The sequence below is a fragment of the Aedes aegypti genome, chromosome 2 (genome assembly GCF_002204515.2).
Source record: "Aedes aegypti strain LVP_AGWG chromosome 2, AaegL5.0 Primary Assembly, whole genome shotgun sequence".
Classification (NCBI taxonomy): Eukaryota; Metazoa; Arthropoda; class Insecta; order Diptera; family Culicidae; genus Aedes; species Aedes aegypti.
The window spans coordinates 27091367-27117678 of record NC_035108.1 but is presented as its reverse complement, the minus strand read 5'-3'; the positions used below and the strand labels follow the sequence as shown (position 1 = coordinate 27117678).

General features: G+C 36.4%; 1 protein-coding gene across 2 annotated transcripts in view; it reads left to right on the top strand.

Moving 5' to 3' along the window:
- The window catches only part of LOC5577804 (serine-rich adhesin for platelets), a 572874-nt gene that overhangs the window by 86362 nt on the left and 460200 nt on the right, over nt 1-26312 (top strand). For both annotated transcript variants that reach the window (XM_021840347.1, XM_021840346.1), the window contains exon 2: nt 21305-21914. The gene's annotated coding sequence lies outside the window, so the exon portion shown is untranslated. The remainder of the gene's footprint in view (nt 1-21304; nt 21915-26312) is intronic.

The following is a 26312-nucleotide window of genomic DNA, read 5'->3' as shown; positions in this document are numbered from 1 at the left end:
ATAAACAGTACGATAAAGCGGGGTATCTTTGATAGTGTGAGGCCCACGCAACCATGGATTGGTCATCTTTTGCCACACTTTTTATAACAGGTTGTTTGAGCTTCTCCAGTGACTAGAATACCTTCTTATCGTCAACGCCATCATTTTGGCTAGCCCCGGAATCCAGCGTCACTTAGTCACATCTGGTATTGACTGCATTTTTGCGAGCCACCATAAGAGCCACACCTTTGGTATAAGCAACTACTTTGGCTTCACCTTTCAACTTGACACGGCAATCCTTTGCCATGTGACCCTTCCTTTGGCACCTATTGCACTTCTATGTGAACTTACGTTGCTTCTGCTTGGATGCAGCAAAGGCCGCAGGTTTCTCTTCACCTTTATCTGTAAAAAAGCTCTTTAGCCAGCAATCGCTCACGTACAACATCCAGGGTTAGCTCTTTCACGCACAAGTTGTCCTACGCCGTAACGAGTGCGTCATCATGGATGAAGGAAATAATTAAGTTTAATGCCTTAAGGCTGGTTTGCTACTAACAAGAAAAGGAATCGCCTATCTCGATGCGTGGAAAATTTCTTCCAAGAAATGGTCAAGAAAATCACATTTTTCTGATCGCAGTACGCAGTTGAGAAGAAATGTCACTTCAAAGGGGGCTCTCTGCAAGAAATTTCTTGACCCATTCAGTCAAGAAATTTCTTTACTTTTCTTGAGCGAAACAGCATACATAGCTTTATTGTCCATTTTCTGAAACTTTTCTAGGCCTTCCGCAGCAGCTGGTGGTAACAATATTTAAAAGCTCAATGGACTTCAGGAGTTCATCTAAAAGGATCCTTCAATATTCGTGCCCGGTTCTGGAAAAGGGAATTGATAATCTCTTGTAACAGTAAACACAGTGGTTTAAAATTGATGGAACTATAACATATGTTGTAGTGTTCTTGAGGGGAGTCAGGTAAGGAATGAATACGAATTTACTTGTACGGTGTAATAAACAGGTTGCTAATAGGAACTGTCACCAATGAGTGAAGACGTGCGGATTATAAGATGGACTAGGATCGATGAAATGTTCAATAGAGCAACGCGGAGTAGTTCGGCCCTGGGAGGGAGAAACCGATACAAAATTTCTGTACATCAAGGTGAGCCGAAATTTTCCTGTCACGTACTGTCACTGTGAGCCCAGATCTTAAAGAGTGGACAAACATGGTAAAAGCGCGTAATTCATCAAAACATATTTTTGCATTTCTTAAAGGTTGACAACAATCGGATGACAATCAATTCCTGCAAATCCAAAAGCAATGTCATGATAGCACATTATATTTTAATTGAATATAAAGTATTGAAACATGCATCTTTTTACTCATTTCCAATACAAATGAAAATAAAATGCACAGAAAACTGTGGACATTTTCACATGTTTGTCCGGAAAGATCGAAGGGGCACGACAAAAGAAAACCAGCAATTTTCCTCAAGCCTGCCTTGATTGTCGTTGATGAGCTGGAGTTTTCTTGCAGTTTGGAAAAAATTTGTTTCATATTTCGTGTGTAGTGTCTGTGTCTCCCTCCAAGGTTTGGCCGAAGCTCGAGGTTAGAGAAGTTCGAATCCCAGCAGAGCACGTGGATTTTTTTGCATGATTTCACCCATAATTTATCCATCTTCACCACGCGTAATGAGTTAATTATTTTAATAACCATGCGAATTGGATTACCAAAAAGCTCAATATATGTGTTCAAATACTAGAAATTTGTTTAGAGTTTTTGTAACTAGTGAAAATTATGCGTTATTTCTGGATTTCCCATGGAAACGCATGGAACTCAGCACCTTCCTTAAGAGCCAGTTTGCGAGAACTGCAACCCCCTTTCCAAGGGAAGTTGTATTGATGTTCTCCGATCAGGCTGAAATTTTCAGGGATCATTCTTCTATATAAAAGAAGATGTTTTGCAATATATTAGATATTTATATTAGGGGAAAGTAGGGCCCAGATATCCGTAGCGGTAAACGCGCAGCTATTCAGCATGACCATGCTGAGGGTCGTGGGTTCGAATCCCACTGGTCGAGGATCTTTTCGTAAAGGAAATTTTCTCGATTCCCAGGACATAGAGTATCTTCGTACCTGCCACACGATATACATATGCAAAAATGGTCAATCGGCAAAGAAAGCTCTCAGTTAATAACTGTGGAAGTGCTCATAAGAACACTAATCTGAGAAGCAGGCTTTGTCCCAGTTGGGACGTAACGCCAGGAAGAAGAAGAAAGAAGAATTAGGGGAAAGTGGGTCAAAATGATCCTCAATGATTTCATGTCACTAAACATGCAAAATCACAAAAAACTGATATAACTTTAGTAAAAGTCACGGATTATGTTGAAATTTGGCATGATTACTCTACGCTATATAAACTTTAACATAAGCATGGTACATGAATTTTGAAAGTACTTCAAATCGAGAACAACAAGTTTTTCATAAAAAATTTAGTGATTTTCAAATCGATTTTTTTCTTGCCAACCGAACTAGGTCAAAAAACTAAATATGACGTTTTGTAGGGCAACTCATGGGCTTTTATTTGAGGTGTAATCCAGATATGCCGTTTTTTTTCAAATATTCGAAAAAATTTTTTTTTCGTGGTAGTGTTTGAACTTGAGCCATTTTGCGAGTACCGCAACCCTCTTACCTAGAGACGTTGTATTGATGTTTTCCGATCGAGCTGAAATTTACAGGAGTTGTTTTCCTATACAAAAGAAAATATTTCGCAAAATTTCTGATTTTTATATTAGCGGGAAGTGGTACAAAATAACCATTAATGATTTATCTATATATTAATACAAAATTCAGCATATGGAGACCTCTTGTCTGTAGTTGTAATACCGGTTTTATCATACCGTGTTGCCGCTGCCATATCTGAAAGAAATGACACTTCCTTGCGAAAGTGATGATGTGGATAACAATTAGGTATTGCACCAATGTTTTCGTTGGCAGCCTCGGTGGTTTAGTAATAAGCGTTGTTTCTTCTCACGCTGTTTGGTTGGGAATCAACTACCGCATATTTTTTTTTTTTGGGTAATGTTTTGATGGGATCGATTGGGAGGGCCACATGTGTGTATACTAGAGTGGTTCAAAAAATCGTTTTTGCTCCACACCACTCATTCGATTCTAGATCAAATTCTGGGTGTCCTCCCAAAATTTGAGTTCATTTGGATGAAAATTGAAGCTGCACAAGCCCTTTAAAGTTTATATGGGAATTACTATGAGAAAAGCAACGAATTCATACAATCGGTCATAGTGTTTGCCCATGTGCTCTTGGGGATTAGAGCTACGTTGATAATGTGAGATACATTCATCAGCTACAACTTTGCCGAAGACCGTTGTCAAATCGGACGGCTCAGTAATTAGTTATTGATTTATATTCAGTCACAAATTCTTCAGCAGTGCTCATTTAACTTCTGAACAGGTAACATTGCTGCACCTGGAGCGAAAGATAGCACGCACAAATCATGGCTACTATGTTTTACTGCATATATCCAGTGATGCCTGCAGAACAGCCCAATAATTATAGCCAAAGTTTCACAACTCATTCAAAAATCAATAACTTATCATATAACAACAATTACTGTGGCGTCCGATTTAAAAACGGTCTTCGGCAAAGTTGTAGCTGACTATTGTATCTCACAGTATCAACGTAGTTCTAATCCCCAAGATCACATGGGCAAGCACTATGACCGATTAAACGAGTTGCTTGCTTTTCCTATAGTAATTCCCATATAAACTTTAAAGGGCTTGTGCAGTCTCAGTTTTCATCTGAATGAGCTGAAATTTTGGGAGGACGCTCAGAATTTGATCTAGAATCAAATGAGCGGTGTGGAGCAAAAACGATTTTATGAACCACTCTAGTGTGTACCTTATATATGTCTGCTAGAGATCATTTTGTGAATAATTGAGTTTAGCTAAATTCTGACTGACTGCACATATGGCTGCTATGAGACACTGTACTGTTTATATCTGAATGGAATTTTGACTTTTAATGGCCTTGATGTTTACAAATTTCACGAAAGAAAGAAAAAGAGAGGAAGATTGCTAAAAATGCATTTGTTCTCGATTGTCAAACAAAAAGCATATTTTTGATTTAAATTCGTTATACTTTACAGTTGTTTTGTGGTTTTGTGTGTTTTCCAACACAAAAATATTGGGGGTCATTTTGACTCACTTCTCTCTTGAGAAAAGTATCGTTCTGCCAAATGGGTTTCTTTTTAAAAAGCAATAAATACATCTTGAAAAGCTATAGATTATTATGAGCTGGTTGACAAGGTTTAAGTTATGTTCATTGTAACTTGGTTACCTGATTAAGTTCAAACACTACAACGAAAAATGTAGCAAATAATTCCGGACACTTTTGAATCAAATGCGAACAACTATGTTTTAGCATGAAGTTGTAAAATTGAACCATGCAAAGCTTTTCAAAATCAACTAAATATATCACGCCTTTATTAACTAGTAAACTTTACCTTTTTTTACTATGTTACAATAACAGTTACTATATAAAAATCATATTTTTCATTTAATATAGTTGTATAAACGTTGTGGGTGTATTCGTCTACACCAAGGCGGGTCCAGCTCCTCCTAGCTACAGAGTACAACCAGCCTTGGTCTACACTTTCACTAATATAAGTTCACCACGGAGAATAGAAGTTCGTCTGGAGTAACCTTTTCGTTTTTTTTTTTCAATTAATTGTCAATGGTAACTGAATTATAAATGCGTGTAAAATGATCAATCATGTTTATAACAAGGAAAGAATTAAAATAAATATATTAACCTTGAATTAGGCATCTTATTGGTAAATATTATCAGAGTGTCCGGATATTGGTACTGTCTGAACTTTGATTCACCACGGTACTCCGCGAATGAAAGCTCTAGAGCAGGGTTGGGGAAAATCTTGAAATTCACTCTACAGTAGCCAAACAAAGAAAATCACAGTCAGCGAAGCCTATGAAACTCACACCCATCGCTGCTGTAGGTAAAAAGCCTTGAAAATAGCGAAATACCCGTTGCTAAGGGCAACTCAAAATTACTGTAGAAAAATGTTCTATTTCCCGCATTTAGAGCCTTCAATGACACTAATGATCTAGAAAAGTCGTGCACCTTGATGAGACTCAAACCTTTGAACTTGATGATCTTGATGAGACTCAAACCTTTGAACTACTGTACTGGGAAAACTCAAGTGAGTTTCTCGAAATTCAAGCCCACCACTATTACCATTCCCAGGACTGCTCTTGAGTTGTCCTGTACAAAACTTCATATTTAGTTTTTTGACCTAGTTCGGTTAACAAAAAATAAGTCGATTTGGAAAAAAACTGAATTTATAAAAACAGTTTTTTTTTTCGATTTGAAACATTTTTTAACATCCAAATACCATGTTTATTTTGGAGTTCATATAACATAAAGTAAACATGCCAAATTTCAACATAATCCGTGCACTTTTACTAAAGTTATATCAGTTTTTGTGATTTTGCATGTTGAGTGACATGAAATCATTGGGGGTCATTTTGACCCACTTTCCCCTAATATAAAAATCTAATATTTTGAAAAACATCTTCTTTTATATAGAAAAACGATTGGGTCAAAACGGGAAAATATGATTTATGAAATATTTCAGCTAATAACGCTGATATTACTAAAATGAATAATTCATATGATAGGGAACATATTATTACACGTAATTCATCTTAATATACATTTTTAGAAGTTTTTATTTACTATATCAATAAACTTGTATGTTGAAACTAGATAAAATTTACAACATTAAATTTCTTCTGTGCAAGTATCACGCATGTACTTTATTCTCTATCGTTATATTAGTAGAAGTTTGGAAGTCTTTTCATTACACTTCACACGTATTTTCTGGAATCTATTTGATTTTTCCACAAAAATTTTATTTTTTTTTCGGTACGGTGTCTAAAACATCAAAAATGGGGATGAGGTTGGGTCAAGCAAGAACGATAGTAAATGAAATTGTAAGTCCACTTTTTTGACATTTTACGGTGCCGGGTGATCTCTTTTTTCATTAAGATGTGTTTATTCTTTCTAAATACAGCATCTCTGAAACATCAAACAAGTCTGTTTGAGTATTCCGTACATTGAATAACAATGCAACGCATTTTGATAACTTCTCAAACCAGCAACGAACGTGAACGAGCTAGAGAAAAGAATATTTGAAATACAATTTTGAAGGAATCAAGAGAATGCCTGGAGAACCTCGTATCGTATAAAAATGTGTGTTCAAAATCACATATTCGTACGTAAAAAATCAGAATCACAGAATATGCAAAATCAAACGTAGTGAATGTCAACATAACTTGCATATAAATCCCACTACGGTTCATAAACAAAATCTTGCTGACAACAAAACAAAGAATCGCGTCAGGTTGAATAATCTGACAGATCGTATATCAATCCAGAACAGCATCAAATTAAATCGCAGTAACTTAGCAAAAGTTTTTACCCAAGCTTGGTATCTTCTAACGATTGGTCTCAAAGAATAACAAAGTAAGTTTAGCTGTACAGAAAACATGCATTGATGTTGCACTGGTAAGGTGTCCGTTTCGAAATCCAATGGATGCGTGTTGGAGTCTTGCTGGATTTTTTTTTAAAATTTTCATCCATATTTTGTGGCACGACAAAAAAAGTCTGAAAATGTCATAACAAGTGCTAATATCGCCCCCTCTTTGGTATGCATATAAAATTTTCATGCACATGCGAGTAAATTGATTCAATTATACATCATCAACAAACGGTATACCAGCCAAAATGTTGACTGGGTGTAATGCAGTGAATAATATAAACGTCCATTGACGTTTGTAAATGTGTATAAATAATAATTAGAAGTGAAGTCATGAAATCTATAATAATTCGTTCATTTTTGAACACAATCAGTAATTCAACCATTCCATGAAAAATCGATCTATTGAGTCACCGAATTACGTGAAAATTTGCTATTTTGATCCTTATCCGAAATAAGGATACACGTGTTTTTGTATTTTTTGATTTCCAAAATAGGGTGACCAGAAAAATCGCAACATTGTAAAATTTTAATTGAAAAAAACATAACTTTTGAACCGCTTGACCGATTTTCAATTTTCTTGAACAAAGTAAAAGCTAAAGATTTTAGCTTTTCAAAAAAAATATTCAATTTCACAAAAAAATGATTTTTTACATGAAAAAAAAAAATCAAAAATGTCCGTTTCTTAGTGTTTTGAACGCCTCGGGACTAAAGGGGCTATTGCTGTTTTTTCTTGAAAGTTCAGAAAATTTTACGTTTACTGTCAAATTCAGCTATGTATGTTTTTAGTTTTTGAAATTGGAATGTTTTGGAAATAAAAATCAGTCATTTTTTATCGACACACACTGTAGGTCTCAGCGGATTAGATTTTTTATAAAAAAAATATAACTTTTGAACAGCTCAACCGATTTCTAATCTTTTATAATGGAATGAAAGCTTTGGATTTCAACTTTTCAGAAAAAATATAAAACTCATAAAAAATAAATAAATACGTGAAACACTATGAAAATTTTCTAAACCAATAGAAATAGTCTCAATTACAGGATTTTAACAGCACCCCAAGCTCCGCAGAGCATTCACTGCGAATATGGTGTTAATTATGGAACACCACCCTTTCACCGCACTGTCTACGAAATGTGATTAACCAATTATTACTTGACGTCAGCTCAATTGTTACTTTTATGACTAGCTATTAGAGCTTTTGCCAAAATGTGCCTCGTCACCTCCAATTGAGCTAGGATGCCCAAATAATCCTTGATTTTGCGGCTGATTTCATGACGCGACGGTCTCTGTTAATGGCTGTACCCCAGAGTGCCTGAATAGACTCGACGGTTAAGAAACGTCCATAAATTAAGTTATGCTTTTAGGGAAAATTAGGTTTTCAAGAACGTCCCATTTTCGGAGGTTACCCACACAAAAAAGTAACAAAGCTGGAAGAGAAGATTTATTTTTTTTTTTAATTTTTTATAGCGTCATTGAAGGACGTTGACCGACGTGCTGCAACAGTCGCCCTAGGTATTAGACTGGCATCCACCAAACAAGAACCCAACAACACCAAAAAAAAAACGTGTTGAATTGATTGCATGATTGATGAGAGTTGGCCCCCCAATTCGGTTTGCATTTAGTGATGAAGCAATTTTGCGACGAGTGCAAAATAAGCGTCAGGATAGTCAAATATAAGGCAATCAACCCAGATTCGGTCGGAAATATGAACTCTATTTGCTCTTTTATATTTTTCATAGTTTAAAATGTTTGAATTTTGGTCTATTAAAAGAGTATAACTAGTAAATTAGATTTTCTCAAATATTTGATTCAATACATAATTCAAGTATTTTTTTACCCCTACTGTATAATCAGTATCAATTACAATTTTACAGCACTGGATACTATGAAGAGTAAAAGTGGAATCTCTCAAATACAATTGTGAAATAATTACTTGTTGGAAAGCATCCAGCTGCGTTCTTTGTGAATCAATTCATACAAGAATTCTCAAAACTACAAAGAAATTCCTACGAGGATTTTCGTATCACGCACGTACCAGGAAGGTAAGATTGCCAAGGCCAACACTCTAGAATTCATCTAAGGCACGTGGCAGCCCCTTAGATTGGGACACAATAGTTCTCAAGAAACATGGAACATTCACATTTTCGTCTTACTCTGTCAATTTAATTGAGCACAACCACCCCCACTCTTCACTTGCCGGCGGAACGACAAACGAATTCGGAATTCGGTCTTCAACTTTCACCTTTGCCCATCACAAGACATGTATTTCCTCTTGGATTCTATTTTGACACCACGTTGTTGGTACATACATAATGGCTTGATACCGTGTGCTGACGGAACTCCAACAGCTGTCGTGCAGTCCATCGCTTCCGTCAATGTTCGTTGCGCAAGGTCACCGCTCCGAACGTGTCCTGACTGAGCAGACATATTAAGAATTGTTTCCTCGGAAATTGATCCCGCCATCTTCAGCATATGTCAAGCTGAAAAAGCCCCCGATACAATTTTCATATATTTCCTGGTTGCTACCACAGACAAACAGATTGAGGCAACTAGAAGGCGGTAGTGTGAAAACGTCAAACTCGAACAGAAGCGATACGAGCGCCACGATTGAGAAACTAGCGAACTACCAATTGACTTTGTTGTACGATGAAATTAATTCAAGTGTTACGTCTGTTTGTCTGTACGTTCACCTTCAGCATGGCAGAAAGCTACTCTCGCACCATTATTAATTTTGGTCTGTAAGGAGCATACGATTCCACCTTTACTTATTGTAGTGCAGCAAGCGTGGAAGCGACGAACAACTAAAACGAATCGCCCGTCGTGTTAACGATGAAATACGACACCGGGTGTGATTGCAACGACGCACAGTGCGTTGCTCCATAGACAAAAATCAAATTTCAAGTTATTTTATCCGACAATAATAAGTATCCACAAGTGTTTATAGATAGCAGCCGTTATTGAAATAAGTATTGATAAGCTTTACAAAGCTACTACTACAACAAGCGTCGAAAGTGACAGTTGTCGGAGTAGCAGAAGAACTAAATTATTTCGCATGTTTTCAGCATTCCCTTCAACTCGTATGGAGAGTTTTGAAACAAATCTTTTCAATCAAAATCTCAAAGAGAACAAGGTTGAAGGTTGATAATGTATATTTGATGGGATAACAACACCAATTTTAACTTTGAATATGTTAAATCGGCACGTTGAGTTGGCTATGAAATCAACTTATGAAATACTAACATGTACCTTTGATTATCGATTCAAAAAAAAAAAAAAAAAAATTCCACCGAGTTCCACCCTAAAGCACGGACATACATGTTTCTTAGAGTGTCCTCTAAGAGGTCTGAAAGATACAGCTGCAACTCCCTGCAACTCTTAGAGATTTTTGACTATTTTTAGGTATACTACTAAACCAGCCCAGATATGAAAATGAGTTGTTTCTGATGAAAAATCCGAAAATCTTGCAACGTTATGTGATCTCGGCTCAACCAGACATTACAACAGAGCAAGTTTATGCCTAAAATAATATATTTGAATTGTAGTTTTCAAGATTTTATTCATATTTTATAAAAACTGAAAAAGAAAAAAAAAGCGATTTATTTTGCAGAAAGGCGTATAAGTCACTTTTGCAGCTACGAGTGAGAAGAGACATATTTGCAAATGACTTCTTACATCATTGTGGGCAATACAAGTACAAATTTCAAGGATTTTATTGGAAAATAATGAAATTGACGCTTGGGACAGTTATGCGATTATGCGTATATTATATGTCATTAGTGCAGATTGTAGCTCTTTTGACCAGAAACAACTTTTCCTTCCATACCAAGATGCTCAAGTGGCTTAATCTTCCAGTTTTGACTTTTGTCAGGCATCTCCATTAGTGTGGGACAAAATTTAGATCCTCGCTCCAGTCCATTTTTTGGATTGCATTTAGGTCCCATAACAACTATGCAAAATTTCAGCTCCATCGGTGAAACTATATTTACGCCCCAGTCCTTCAAAGTTTGTATGGGATTTACTATGGGAAAACTTACTTTTGCAAAGAATAATCGCCAGAGGTCGCTCATTGACCTCTATAAAAATTCTGAACGCAGACTTCGATAGGTATTTTTACGATGAAGAATATTGCCGAAGACCGCGAAACAATCCGACACTTGTGAAAAAAGTTATTCAATGAAAACCTATTTGCAAGTCGACGTTGATTAACACGTAAAGGAATAACAATAAAAACAAAATCGGGAAAAAATTACAAATAGTATTTGTTTAATAACTTTTTTCACAAGCATCGGATTGCTTTGCGGTCTTCGACAATGTTGTTCATCGTAAAAATACCTATCGAGAACTGTGTTCAGTATTTTTATAGAGGTCAATGCGCGACCTCTGGCGATTTTTCTTTGCAAAAGTATGTTTTCCCATAGTAAATCCCATACAAATTTTGAACGGCTGGCGCGTAAATATAGTTTCACTGATCGAGCTGAAATTTTGCACAGTTGTTATGGGACATAAATGCAATCCAAAAAGTGGACTGGAGCGAGAATCTAAATTTTTCGTATAACCGTGTCCCAGGCTAATCTCCATACATTCAACGCACTGTGCGACGATGGAGTCGAATAAAAGAGAAGTGACAATTTTCCGCCAACTTCCGAGGGGGAGGGTTCCAACCTGGTACGGATATATATCACACTAAGATGAGCATATTCACTTGGTTTACCCATATTCAAGAGAAAAAAATCTTTAGAAGGTTTTCTATAAGGAATTCAATAAAATTTCAATTTATCAAGATAATTTTGCAAATGTTGGTTCACGAATTGTTTCAGAAATACCTGCTTTAACCTCTATGTACTTCATTTGGGACTAATTTAGTAATTCTTGGAACATTTGATGTAAAGTGCATTAAACACACAATAATATAACATTCTAGAAATTTGCGATTTTCGGCTTCCATAAAGCAAGTAACACGTCAACATTTCCCTCCCATTCCCAAATTGACCTGCATTTGGACGCAGCCGGCGCCGGTATTGTTTGTTATAATAATGAGAGCACCAGTACTTACATATTGAAGATGCTACTAATCCTGAGTAGCATCTGTTGGTTCTCTGTGTAAGTACAGCTGTTCTTGCAATAACGGAGTAGCAACTGCGGGCGCTCAATCATGCTCATGCTCATTCACTAATTATATTTCGATGTTGTGATTTGTTATTTTTCCTGATCAAATATACAATATGATATTGAATTAAGCAAAAAGAAGTATTTTTCGAGAGATCTTTTCCGTGAATTGAGTAGGTTTTTATAGTTTTCAATAGTCACAATTTTCAACATAAGACTCTAGTTGGTTTGTGTTCTAGTGCTTCTATGATTGATTCAATGTTGGTAAATATTATTTTAATTACACATGATTTGTCAGGAACAAGCTCCACATGGACTTTTGCTTGATGTTATCAACTTTTTTTCGCTAGGCTTCGTTTTCTACGCTAGGCTTCAATAGCATTCAAAATGAAACCAACAGTATTTTTTTAACTCTGTGAGTAAATAAACTTCTCACAAAAAAGAGAAATCACCAAACTAATTTACTGCTATAAAATAAATATACATGTAACACGAATAATTTTAAAAAGTTCCATTGAATTTGCTATATTTTCACGTTTTTGAGAATTTTTCGGGATCCCGGGATTTTCCAGGAAATGGAAATCTAATTTCCCGATTCCCGGGAAGTCAAATCTCAAAATTTGGAAACTTTAGACAGAATCGAGATCAATCGTATTCGGTTCACGTTGATCGAGTGCGAAAAGTTATTCAAGTTCAGTCGAGTATAAATTGATCGGTGTTCTGACAGACTGGACCAAATGCTTTTTGATAGTCTCAGGAAAAAGCACCCCAGGCATTCGTAACACCAACATATTTGCATTATTTGCTGTAATATTGGAACTTACCTGATTGTTCTGACGGTTCTGATAGTTCTGTATCAAAAAAGCATCGAAAAATCAGAACAGATGAAGTCCTTAACGTTTTTTAGAACACCAAAATATCATCTAGTCCGGTCAGTCTGAATACCTACCAATTGCGACTTTCATTACTAAAAATAATCTATTAATAGTTTGACATTATGTATGTAGTTTTATGGCTTTCTCAGTCTAATAAATTAAAACGGCTTGCGTTTGCGAATTGTGTTATCGTTGAGTAGTGCGTAGTGTAGTCAGTCCCACCCCCTAGATTTTTAACACCCAATGTTAAATGGCACTACAAGAAGCTCCATCTCTCCTAAAAATATGTACATTAGGTGACGAGAGACGGTTCACTGCTTATCCCTTGAAAAAGGTCCAATACACGGGACCGAAACGTCGGGCTTAGCCAAACAAGCCGTTTTAATTTATTAGACTGAGAAAGCCATAAAAAATTCGTGTGCTTTTCTGAATTCCAATCAAATAAGAAGAAAACCTCAAATTTTGAGCCAAAATTATTAAGATTTAGAGGTGGCGCAAGCGACATGAAGGTTAATTTTCAAGTTATGAAATATGACCTTCAGTGAAGTCTTAAAACTTTGTTATTTTCAACCAATTTTGAAGTTTTTAGCATCATTCTTTTTAAATTATGAAAACAACTTAATTAGCCCCAAAAAAGATCTATAATCGAATGAGTATTCTTAAAGTTATGGTCAAAGAAAATGTTTATTTGATAAAAAGAGGAAAAAATAGAGAAAACTACTATTACCTAAGACTAGTTTTGATTGTAAACAAATGTGATATTCTACCAACTTTTCATAGATTTATTTTTGGAGAGAGTGATGCTAAAAACATCAATTTTTTTCAATTTTAAACATTTTGAAAAATAAACCGCACCCCACTATACATTTTCAAATAAGAAAATCAAAAGCATCAACAACGCTATCCCCGGCCACGCTTATCTTTATCATAACTTGGGGATGAAGAAAGAAATGATGATGTAGCACTTACGCAAAGAGAGGCCACCACTTAGTGACATTAATTTCTGATATATGCATATACTGTAGCCGAAAAACGCATATCAAACTACTTGTTCTATTTTTTAAACTGACTTTCTCATCCCCGGAATAGTAGACATTTATGGCATCAAATTATAGTGGAAGTGAAGCCGTTGAAACTGAGTATCAACGGAGAGTTTATACGAAGCGTAGTTGAGGTTCTGAAAAGTAATACTAATGGAAAAATCACTCAAAAATATATGTTAAAATTCAAGTTATGTTTGATGTTCTGTCAAAATTTCATTCAAATCGGTCCAAAAATAACCGAAATATAGCTTACCGAAGTTGGTCATTTTGTATAGAAAATCGAAAAAGTTGCATATTTTTTGTCCAATACTGCATATTAACAATCCACTCAAGAAATGTACAAATTTCTTTGACAGATCTGTCTTTAAAAAAATTGTCTTGAAATGGGTTGCGAACGAGTCAACGGTTTACCTGATCCTTTCACCCTAAACGAATGGTTCCGATGTTATTGTGTGAGCAAAAAGTTTTCTGTTTAGCCTCCAAAATAGTTGAAAAAAAAAACGTTAAAAACTAATCTGTCATTTTATATGGAAGTTCTTATAGCGTTTTTCAACAGTCTACTTGATGACAAGAAAAAGTTTGACGGGACCACTAGTAATGATCAATAAATTTTAAATGTCATTTCTCCTCAACTGCGCGATCACTTTTCTTTCCAGGTGCATAGTCCCTACAAGGTTAAAACAAAGCCACACATGTGTTTAACCTTACTTATCCCATTCTCTTTCGGTTAGGTTAGTTGAGTTGACAAAGAAGCTTTCATAAATGAATACTTGTGTTTAAAAATATATGGATTTATTGTGGTTTAAATATTCAGTAACGAAAGAAAATATTTAATCCAATATGCTTGAGAGCTAGAACCACTTGCAAGAAATTTTTAAACTCTGAATAAAAACTTCGAGTCGAGTCGAAATATTGCTAACCAATGAGAAAAGTGAAACAATTTAAGAAGTAGGGTCACGAAGATAATTTGGTCCTCTATGTAATTTGGAACCTCTGGGCCATTTTCTAACAAAATTTCCCAGTTTAAATTAAAAGATCAACTCAGTTGACACGTTAATTGGATACATTGGATTGATTTACAATTGCATCAACCGTTTGTGCATGGGAAGTGTCTTTATTTCAACTGAAATATTATTTTAATACCATCGGTTCAATTACGCAACCGTTACAACACAATATACGCAGAAATTTTTAGAATGTAAACAAAAATTTGGAAATGTTCATACATACATAGATACACTTTTGGAAATTCCTTGTTCAATGTTAGTACAGGTCGGAATCGATTATCCGGAGATTCGCTTATCCAAAATTTTAGACTCGATTATCTGGAAATTGTTTTTTGAAGGTCTTGTTTTTCAATTTTTGTGCATAAATCTAAGATAATTTGGTCCAGATCGGACTCGATCATCCGGAGTATCGATTTTTTTTTTCATTCCGGATAATAGAATTCTCCGGATAATCGAATCACTAGGAAAAAATTGAAATATTCGATAATTCATATTGTATAATGCAATGCCAAATTATCTCAGATTCATGCATAAAAATTGAAAAACAAGAACATCAAAAAACAAATTCCGGATAATCGAGTCTAAAATTCCGGATAATAGAGTCTCCGGATAATCGAGTCCGACCTGTATTGCAATATACAATATGAATGGGTTTGCAGTTTTGAACGTATTTGAGAAAAGGGGGGATTTGAAAGTGTTTTTTTGTGTATGCTGATCAAAAATTTTATTTACTTGCTTCTTACTGGCGTTACGTCCCAACTGGGACAGAGCCTGCTTCTCAGCTTAGTGTTCCTCTGAGCACTTCCACAGTTATTAACTGAGAGCTTTCTTTGCCGATTGAGCATTTTTGCATTCGTATATCGTGTGGCAGGTACGATAAAATTTCCAACCCGAGAAGATCCTCGACCGGTGGGATTCGAACCCACGACCCTTAGCTTGGTCTTGCTGAATAGCTGGCTAGGCTTTCTGGGCTCCTACTGTACCTAGAAATAAATTCTGGCTACGCCAACGCAACATATAAATAAAACAACGAAAAAATATATTATTTAAGTGCTTTTATCGAAGATTTGAATTTTTTCTTAGTGATTCGATTATCGGGAGGATTTGATTATCCGGAGTGATGAAAAAAGACGTTCCAAAATAATCCGTTTGAGAAATCTTGCAAACTATCCATAATATTTTGCTCATATCGGCTTCCAAGTCTCAAGTAGGTACAAACTGTTCAAGATAATGAAAACACTGATTCTCCAAAGTTTTCATTCTAAACTAGTGGTCCCGGCAAACTTCGTCTTGCCATCAAGTAGGCTGTTGACAAACGCTATGGATCGTCCCATACAAAATGACAGTTTCGTGCACTCTCGTTTTTCCAACTTTCCCGGTAATTATCCTGGGAGTTTTATACACACAAACACGTCGGAACCGTTGACGAACAAAACGGAGGAAGAATCATTCAAATGCGTTGACCCGTTCGTAAGCCATTTCGTGACATACAAACACCAATCCATTTTTATTTATATAGATAGATAGATAGATAGATAGATAGATATTAGAGATGAAATCAATACTTTTATGAGGAACAAATTTAAACAACATGCATCTCTATAAATTTGTTCTGAAGCAAGAATGCGTTTTGAAACGAAGGACCATGCGTATGGCCCTTAACACATACCCCATTATTGTACACACCCTCAAGACTAACAGTAACTTCTTTTTCTCTTCCTTTCCAGATTGTGCCAGTTCCCGAATAAAACCCCCGGAAGAAACAGCATCATACACGCGCTATTGAAATTTTCGCAACATCGACTAGTGACCGCGCTCTGCTCTGCTGCATTGTTTTCCAAGCTAGCTTGGGATATTTAACCAGACCTGGAGAACAAAACCGAGCTTCCTGCAATAGCATCACGTGAAGTACCATTTTCCGGTTGCATCCGAAGTAGTGCACGATTGACTACAAGCACCATACTGCCCGTGATTGCATGTCTGATTCATATGGGTGGGAAATCAAGCAGATATGGGAATGATATGCGATTATGGACAGCATATACTCAGTGCTTATATTCATAAACGTACAACCGCGAAAAAAAAATTGAAAATAGTAACAAGTACTGATTTTGCTGTTGCCATACATCGCTTCGAAGCAAACTGAAGATGAGGTTGAACTTTCCTCTTTGTTGCTCAATATTTCGATAACCGCTGGGATAATTTTAAACGTAACGCAAGAAAGCAGAAGTCACGTTCTGGTTAATTTGGTTGTTTTGTACCTAGAAGAAATTTTGATTTTCTGTTAATGAGTGGAAACAGACACTTTATATATTTATTGCTCGCTTGAGCGTCTTCAATATGATTTTTGATAGCTAAATTAAATAGGCATTAGGGGAATTAAGGTTTTCTTCCAAATCGCAAAGAAACGAGACTGGCGCTTTTTCCCGGGAACTCCTGAAGAACGCGAGCTTCTTCTCAAACATTTTGAAGAGAAGAAGCACCAATTTTTTACTAATGACGACAAAACTGAACGTTTGTTCGAGGTCGTCTTGAAAGGTCTTTCAAGTGACAATACTGCCCATAACTGCAAAACAGTCACATTCGACATTTTTGACGATTTAAAGTTAATACCGTGGAACATCATCAAATCATCAATACTTTCGACTAACTTAATAAAATCTGTGAGATTGTTCTAGAAAATTCGGAAAAAATACCAAGTTGTTTTGTCACATTGCTTAATATAACCGCATAACAGTCACATTGATATTATACATGGGCCTCGTAAGGTTGTGACAAAGAAATTTCTATCAGAATTATTTTCTGATTATTCACCCAATATGTGAGATGAGCTGTACAAAATTTTAGCTTCATATAAGCATTGTTGAATTCTAGGTAATTTTTTGAAATTTTGAGGCCTTCCCATACTGACGAGAAATTCATACTTGGTACTTCACTGCCCATAACTGCAAAACAGTCACATTCGACATTTTTGACAAATTGGAGTTAATACCATGGAGAGTCATCAAATGATAAATACTTTCGATCAACTTACTGAAATCTGTGAGATTGTTCTAGAAAATTCGAAAAAAATACCAAGTTGTTTTGTCACATTGGTAATTATAACTGCATAACAGTCACATTAAGATTATAAATGAGCCTCGTGATGTAATAGCAATGAAATTTCTATCAGAATTATTTTTTGACAATTCACCTAGTATGCGAAATGAGTTGTACAAAATATCAGCCTCAAATAAGCACTTTTTTGTTCCTGGTAATTTATAGAAATTTTGGTTTCCTCCCATACTGCCATAAAATGCAGACTTTGTATTCCATTTACTCAATGCCTACTTTTGTCGAATGTTACAAATATGCAGTTATGGGCAGTTCATTTACTCAGTGCCTACTTTTGTCGAATGTTACAAATATGCAGTTATGGGCAGAATAGTCACCTGAAGAGATCAAAAATAGAATAAAAGATTCATTAAATTTTACCCAGTACAAATAAACATCATGAAAATGAGAACCAAAATACCAGATTGGCTTTCCCAAAAATATTATTTAGTTCACTTTAACGAAAGTGATTCATATTGAAGCTTTAGAAAAATCAAGACTTATGTTCGATGTCCGTGTGACATTGGAACATTTCCAGAAACCTTGGGTACAATTCCAGAACTGCATTTAGTGCCGTTGGTGCCAAAAGTGTGGTTATGGTACCAAACATTGCCGCATGGATTCTAAATGCATGAAGTGCGGAGGTTCTTCCCACGCCAAGGACATCTGTCCTGTGAAGAAAGACCAAAAAGCCAAAAAGTTTGTATGAGCAAATTGCGGGGACAATCATAAGTCTAACTTTTAGGATTGTCCTTTTTCCAAACGAATCGTTGAGGTTCGGCAATGTTTTTTTTGTGTTCAGAATTCCCCAGGAAGAATCTCTCACAATTCTCATTTTTCAGTTAACGATCGCTTGCGAATCATACCCATCAAGTAAATTATGGGCCCTATTTCATGAGTCGAGTCGATCAATAACGACTCGACTGGAGTCACTGTCGACCAAAAATTTCGCTCGACTCGGCTCTGTCACTCGAGTTTATCGACAGTTGTCACTCTATGTGACTGGATTACTATGGGAGTCGACGGGTGACATATGAAATATGCATGCTTACTTTGATTGACAAGGACTACAGACGAGTCACGTGAATTCGCTCGAATTACAAAATAGACCCCTATATTCGTGGTCATTTGCAAGCTAATTTTCTTCCGTCGGTTATCAGTACGAGTGGAAATACTCAAGCAAATACTCGAGCAAATTCCAGGTCGTCTACCTCGAATTTTCTTCTTACCGGTAACCGTTATAATTATTTCAAATCTAATAGAAAACCCCCAGCTTGTGCTGCCGTACACCTTTTTTCAATGGAAAATCCTAACAGAAAATGCATCTACTTCTAGTTATATGTCTCCATCTGATTTTGTTTTTTTTAACTAAACAATTGGATTACGTTTCTCTAATGGATCCAGATATGTTTTTATTTTTTTAATTGGAATGCTCGTTCTTCGAATGGTAAAGAGGATGAGTTGTTCTACTTTATAAAAGCTATATACATATATCAGTTATTACCTAAAACTTATTTGAAGCCTGGATCCAAACTCAAAAAAAAAGATTTTGTTTATTGCAATGATCGACTGGATGGAGCATGTGGGAGAGTTGCAATCATCACTCATAGGCGCTTCAGCATAAACGTTTTTCGTCATTTGAAACGAAAAATTTTTTTTTATGAAAATCTTCTTGGCATAATTTATTAGCAAACTAACTTCAAACTTTTTCATAGACATTCACCGCCACAGAGAATAATCAAACTTTATAGAGATTGTTTTTGATCCCACCTTGTGATACTTTTTGTACGTCTCAGCTCAAACCTAAGCAAGGATCATAGACCAACGTCAGTACCACACCTTCACTTCTAGAGTGCTACGTAATTTGTGCCGTGTACTGCTTCGCTTTCATCTTGCTATAAGACAGGAAGAACCTCATTGTTCCTTTGTTGCACACTAATATTGTTGTCGTGAAAAATCAACACTGGAGGTGCTTCTTAGTTGCCAGTGCCACACTTTGGAACTCAGCGTTTTTTTTTCTATGTTTGACATTGCTTCAAAGTTGTTTGAGCTTGGGAAGCAACGCAGCAGCAGCAGTGCACAGTGTTTGTGAGCCCCAAATTCGTTATCGAAATTGTTTTGCGCTCGGAAAGTTGGTTTCAGAGGTACCGTAATTTCGGGTGAAATTATTCATTTTTCACGGTTTTTCTTGTTTGATTTCTATAATGTTGGCAATGCCAAACAACTGAATGCAGAAAAACAAGTACGAAGGGGAGCCTCATTGGCTCAAGTACCGACATTTTCTAACGAAAGTAATTTTAGTGTTCAAAAATATCATTAAAATAAAAAATCGGGTGTTGTCATTTCAGGGTGAAATTGATCACTTATCAATGCGATTATTGTTAGTTTTCAAAACAACTCTAAATAATAAATTTGAGCTCCCAGAATCCGAATATACTTGCTAAATTCTTAACAATACAATATTTATAGAAACAATGTATAATGAAATTTCAAGAATTACGCAGAAAACGCCTAAATGTATGCAATTTCCTAAGGGATTTCCTGATATCTAACAGAAATTCAATTATTTCAACCAAATGAGCGAAATGGTACGAGTTTTGGTTATGAAATCTTGTTTGGGGATATATCTTAAGTGTCCTCACAAACTTTCAGGATTATACCATGTTCAAATCCTTGTCTAGAACTAGAAGTTTATTGATGTTTGTTAATACTGCACCGTACATGATTTTGATACTTTACATTTTTTTCATAGAAATACACATTCTTTAACGTAAAAAACTTCACTACGCACAGTTTGACAATATGTACTTACGACAAAAAATGTTCATTCACTGCATGTTAAATTGATATATGTGCTCCATTAGGAAGAAATAAAATTGAGTGACGCGGTGATCAATTTCACCCTACTGATCAATTTCACCCGAATTTACGGTATGATGTCTTTAGTAAAGTTCTTCGGGATGTGGATACTCTTGTTGAGAGAGTATCATTTTTGTGTTTTTGTTTCATGAATGCCTGTAGCAGTCAAACAGATTAAAACTTTTTTTTTACAAAAGGGCAGATACGACAATTTTTTCTTACGGCAAAGTTGTAGATAATTAGAAAATGGAACAAAATGCTCATAATACGGCAAGTCCCACTGGCTATATGACTTTCAGATAAGCTGCAGAATTTCAAATTATATCAACAATATGATACAAATATGAAGATGGCCAAGCCCATTGTTCAGACTTAAGTATGAAGATAACTCAAAAATTAACGGCTATTAGATGATTCAATTAGATGATAGATATTATTGTTGGGGTTGGCTTGCTTAGAAAGTTAATATCCAACGTTGTTTTTTCTGCTTTTCTTGGGTTAGGACACGAGTATTTCTCCCCCATGTCCTGGCTCTAAAGCCTAGGCTTAAGCGCCACAGAAATGATAATAGCTTTAAAAGGGTCTCTACATCCGGAAAAACTTATCGATAAACCCAATTTTCATTACAAATTTAGGGCTCAGGAAGCACTGTGCAGTGGTCCGACTTCGACAGAATTCGTGGAATGTCCCTAAAGAAAGTGTAAACCGAAGCTCTTCGCCTCATGCCACGCCTGCGGCAGTTAAGTCGTACAAGTTGTACATGCAGTTCTTCTTCCATAGTTTCAGTTTTTCAAAGCTTTCGTCCGATGGAAAGGTGAACGCCGGTAAAACGCAATACAACCCAACCGGATGCCTTACAAGAGAGAGAGGCAGCAAGTGGAAAATCGAGAAAAATCGCGTAAAAGTTGAAGGAAGTTGTTGTGGTGTTTTTTTTCTGATCTTTAGTTTCTTGGAGCGATTAGAGTGAAGGAAAAAAGTGTAGTGGTCGAGCTCGTGTAAGACATTACCGCGCGTGCACCGCATTACAGCATCTGAGTGATCAACAAAGTGGTGTGCTTTGCTTGTTGGGAAAACTATTTCCTTACCATCGATTTGTGAAGTGCAGAAGAAGAAGAAGATAACCACCCCGGCCCACCTTGCCGGCGGTGGGCCTATGAGTCTCACCGGAAACGGCGCGTTTATCTAAGAAGTGGAGAAAATTGACGACGCATCGCCTAAAGAAGAGGCAGGCACCACACCGACCACCGTAGGGAAAAGCGCCAAACTGTTGTTCTGCGGTTGTTATATTTTCGAACGGGGTGCCAAAGATAGCAGTACGGAAGGTCTCAGGAGTGCCCTAGCCCGTCTCCGCAGATCGGGCCCACTCCCTAACCCTTCCAGTCCTGAAAATGTAAGTATTGCTCTCCACTTCACATTCTCTGAATTCTTCAATCAAAAGCAATTCGACTCGATAGCAATTTGGAAACAATTCTCATCTGGATTCTTGAGCATATTGAATGCTTCTGCACAAGCTGTAAGCTTCAATCGGTACGTTCGATATAACATATTCTTGCGGATATTACATTCATCCCTTGCCGTCCCTATTTTACCAACAGTCTCCAAATACGTCTAGAAAACCGATCAAAATCATCATATGTTGGCATAAGCATAGAGTATTACGAAAATCGTACGGAACCATTGGCGTAGGAATGAAGGGGGGCAGACCCCTGGAATTTTCCTTCAATTCCAAATACGAAAATGAAAAAATGTAATAGTCTATTGATGCAGAACAATGTCATATGTCAAGTTTTATACTAAATATTTAAAAAAGTGAGGGTATATTCTCTGATTTTAGTCGACTTGCCAGCAAGCGCAAGGCTGGATCATAGTTTGTTTTTATTTTTTATTGGTATAATTTAAACATTACATTCATTTCAAATATACAGGTTGATTTGTGTTAAGAACACTGTCATCCTAATTTGGTTAACTGAAAATTCACAAATAGTTTTGTTATACAGTTATTCATGAATCAATTATGAAACAATTGCAAGTTGTCATAATTGCTTTCTACTACAGAATCGTTATAGTAACTATTGGGCCCCCATTCAGAAAAAAATTTACACTATTGTACAGAACCTAGCATTTTCTAGCCAAAACCCTTCCCTAAGCGAACGACGACATTGCTCGACAAGAAGTATGCGCCTTCAGCACAAAATTCTCTTATCGAACCGCTTCAATGTGTGTGGTATATGGAAAAATCGGTAGCTAACCCCATCCCTCCAGTAGCCCAGATGCGAAATTGAGTTCATGAAAGTCGTTTTGAATAAATCAGAAGCCAGACGGTTGGCCGCCAGTTGAAATCGAAAAACAGCCAATCCAAAACACCAAAGGGGAAAAACAGCTGAGGCAGGGAATCAAGACCCGAAGATCGATGCGAAAACATCTGCGCTTTCCTCCCCTGAGTGTCTCCAGCTCGAAACGCCAACTAATACATATCGAATAAATCAAATAACATTTAAAAATCGAAAAAAATAAGAATAACTTATGATCTTGCCATAAAAGCCATGGGTTATCGAGTGCGTAGCTTGTTGTTACTGAGCAAACGAATGAATTAACTCGTTATTCGTTATTTATCAACGTTACGATGAAGAGAAGATCCTCATCTATCTCCTAGTTGTGATAGATTTTATCTTGGTCCATTCGTTTGCTTAAAACAACGAACCACACACTCGGTAGTCGTTTTAGGGCAAGATCATAAGTTATGAAAGAAATGCACCGTTTTCAAATTATAATTTTGCAAATAATTAAAATCCTTTTATTTGATAGGTCATTTTCAAAACGTAGTCTAGGAAATTGAGCAAACTTTTGATGGGAAATGTCATATCGTATGGAAACTGAAACATGCGCAAAATTTCAGCAAGATTGAAGGCAATCGATCTGAAAAAGCCATTTTCATTTGCGTTTCGAGCTGGAAACGCTCTCCTGTGATGTGTGGCTGGCAAACTACGGGAAGATTGATTCGATCTGAATCGTGTCACACAGATGAAGGATGATGTGTTTTGCTCTCGATTCAGTTGCTGGAGTTGCCTCCCCCTTGAAAGGGGGTACATGAAATAGCGTTACGCTTCAGTGGCACACTTTGGGATGCATTGGAGTTATAGGATGCGTGGGGAAAATACACTCAAATTGGATTTGGAAGGATTGGAACTTTATTTGGACGGTAGGGAACGAACACTTGATGCTAGTTGCTTTGAAAGAATATCAACTGAAAGGAATCGGATTTTGGGAATTCAATCCCCGAATACCATTTTCCATACCATACCCAAATATTATTGCCATGAAAATTCCAAAATGAGGGTTCGATGAATGAACACCAAATATATTTTATGGAATATTAAGTTGAGATTAAGCATGTCTTCTCTTGTTCGTTGGAGGTTATTGTCGATCATATTGTCTCTTACACATATGACAAAGAGAATCTAAGGCTCCGGGAATGGGAAACTTCTCCTCAGTAGGACGAAGTGTATATACTTTATCTATGGACCGATGCATGAGTTCATTATCTGACGTTTGAGCGGAGCCGTGTTATTTATGTGACCATGGCAACGTGTAAATACGGCACCGCTCAAACGTAAGTTTAGTGAACTCATGCATTGGTCCATAGAAACTAGTGAATTTGGCTCCACTCAAACGTCAAATTAGTGAACCCATGCATAGATCCATTGATTTTGATTTGAATTCATGCTCTTGTTATTAAAGATTTATCCTTCTTTTAATTGTCAGCTATTGTTTAAAGCCATATGAGAATCAAAATACGTGTGCATTCGATTTTGAGAATGTAGCTGTGACAATAAAACATTTTCAATCTGATGGTAATGCTGATATTGATACTTTTTTTCACATGGGACAATGGATCATTAAAATAACTAAAACGGCCGCTATGGAAAGCATAGATAGCGCCACCGTAGCCTTGTGTGTTTGACAGAACAGCAATGCTGTTACAATGTTAAATCCCATATACAGTGGCGCCTTTGTTTTGATGCGGTGAGCACTGGCAAAAACTACCTTCAATGATCCATTATGCGAATAGGGGCAGTATGGACGATCGCATCCTGGAAAGAACATTCAAAATGCATCAATGATTTTTTGTAGAAGTGTTGCATTCAAGGAACTGGTTTTCGGGGTAATTTACCATTCGGGGTATTGTGTCTTACGGGATAATGGTTTTCGGGGAGATGGTATTCGGGGAAGTGTTATAGGATCTTCTGCAGGCATAACTGGATATATGGAGTGAAACATAGTAGCCATGATTTTTATGTGTGATATCTTTCGCAGATTCAGCAATGTTGCCTGTTCAGAAGTTATTTGAGCACTGTTGAATAATTTACGATTGGGTATAAATCAATAACTAATTACTGAGACGTCCGATTTGAAAACGGTCTTCGGCAAAGTTGTAGGTAATGAATGTATCTCACTGAATCAATGTAGCTCAAATCCCCAAGAGCACATCGACAAACACTACGACCGATTGAATGAATTGATTACTTTTCCCATAGTAATTTCCATATAAACTTTGAAGGGCTTGTGCAATTTCAGTTTTCATCCGAATGAGTTCAAATTTTAGGAGGTCACTTAGAATTTGTAGAGCAAAAAGGATTTTTTGAACCACTCTAATAGAGCATACATCAGAGTGTTCGTGTCTATACGGAAGTCAGTAGAATCCCTGTTCCAATTTAAGTACCAAACGCTTAAGACCAGAAACACATGTTTCTTCAATTTTCAAGTGGTTTTCGTTGGTTTAAGAAAAAACAATTTTTTTTTTTAATTTTCAGATTTTGTCACACCTTTAAGTTTAAACTCACATTTTGGGTATATTTATTTTCGTGTCCCTTCCGAAAGGGACAACTCTAGTATTCTTACTTTTCAAAAAGTAAAATCCCAGTGAAAATTTTCGGCGAAGTGAACGTCAAAATTCAAATTTAGACCAAATTTTAAATTTGAAGTTTGAATATGATAAAGCCGTTGCAAAAATACGAGCAAAGACATGCTTTGTCGTGTTATTGAATAAAATGAAGATTTTGTCAAAACATTTAGGAACCTATTGAAGTAAAAACGTCAACGAAAATCAAGATTTTAGAAAACCACGCCTAAAATTTAAAACTAAGGTCAGCGCAGGCAATCATCAGATTCGTCACAGTGCAATGACGAAATAATAAAGACATCGTCATCCAGTATAATCACTCTTGCAGGTCGTCGCCTCGTCATCGACGAAAGAATGCACGACTCACTACCAATCTGAACATCAGAATCGGAGTTGCTCATTGTTTCGAATAATAATGCTATCCAAACAATGGTTTGAAAATTTATGACAATGGACCTTTGCACGAGTTCACTAATTTGACGTTCAAGCGGTGCCAAGTTCACTAGTTGCCATAGTCACGTAAATAACACGGCACCGCTCAAACGTCAAATGGTGAAGTCGTGCATCGGTCCATTGCTCAGTATAACCTACTATGATCAGAATATTTCAAACATGGCTACGGACAACCATGTGCAGATTATTTTCAAGGCTGCTCGTCTGAAGTCACAGTCAACTTTGAATTTCGCTCAAGACAATTTTATCAGTCGATTTTTTACCGCTATCGCTCAAACTTTAAGTCAAACGGTACAACTCGAAAGAACAGCCTATAACTCAAAGAAGGGAAAATCATTGATTAAAACTTTTACACTGGCATTATACAACCTCCAAAAAACAGCCGATGATTGAAAGAATAAAAAAATCACTATTAGGAATAGTAGTAGCTATTAC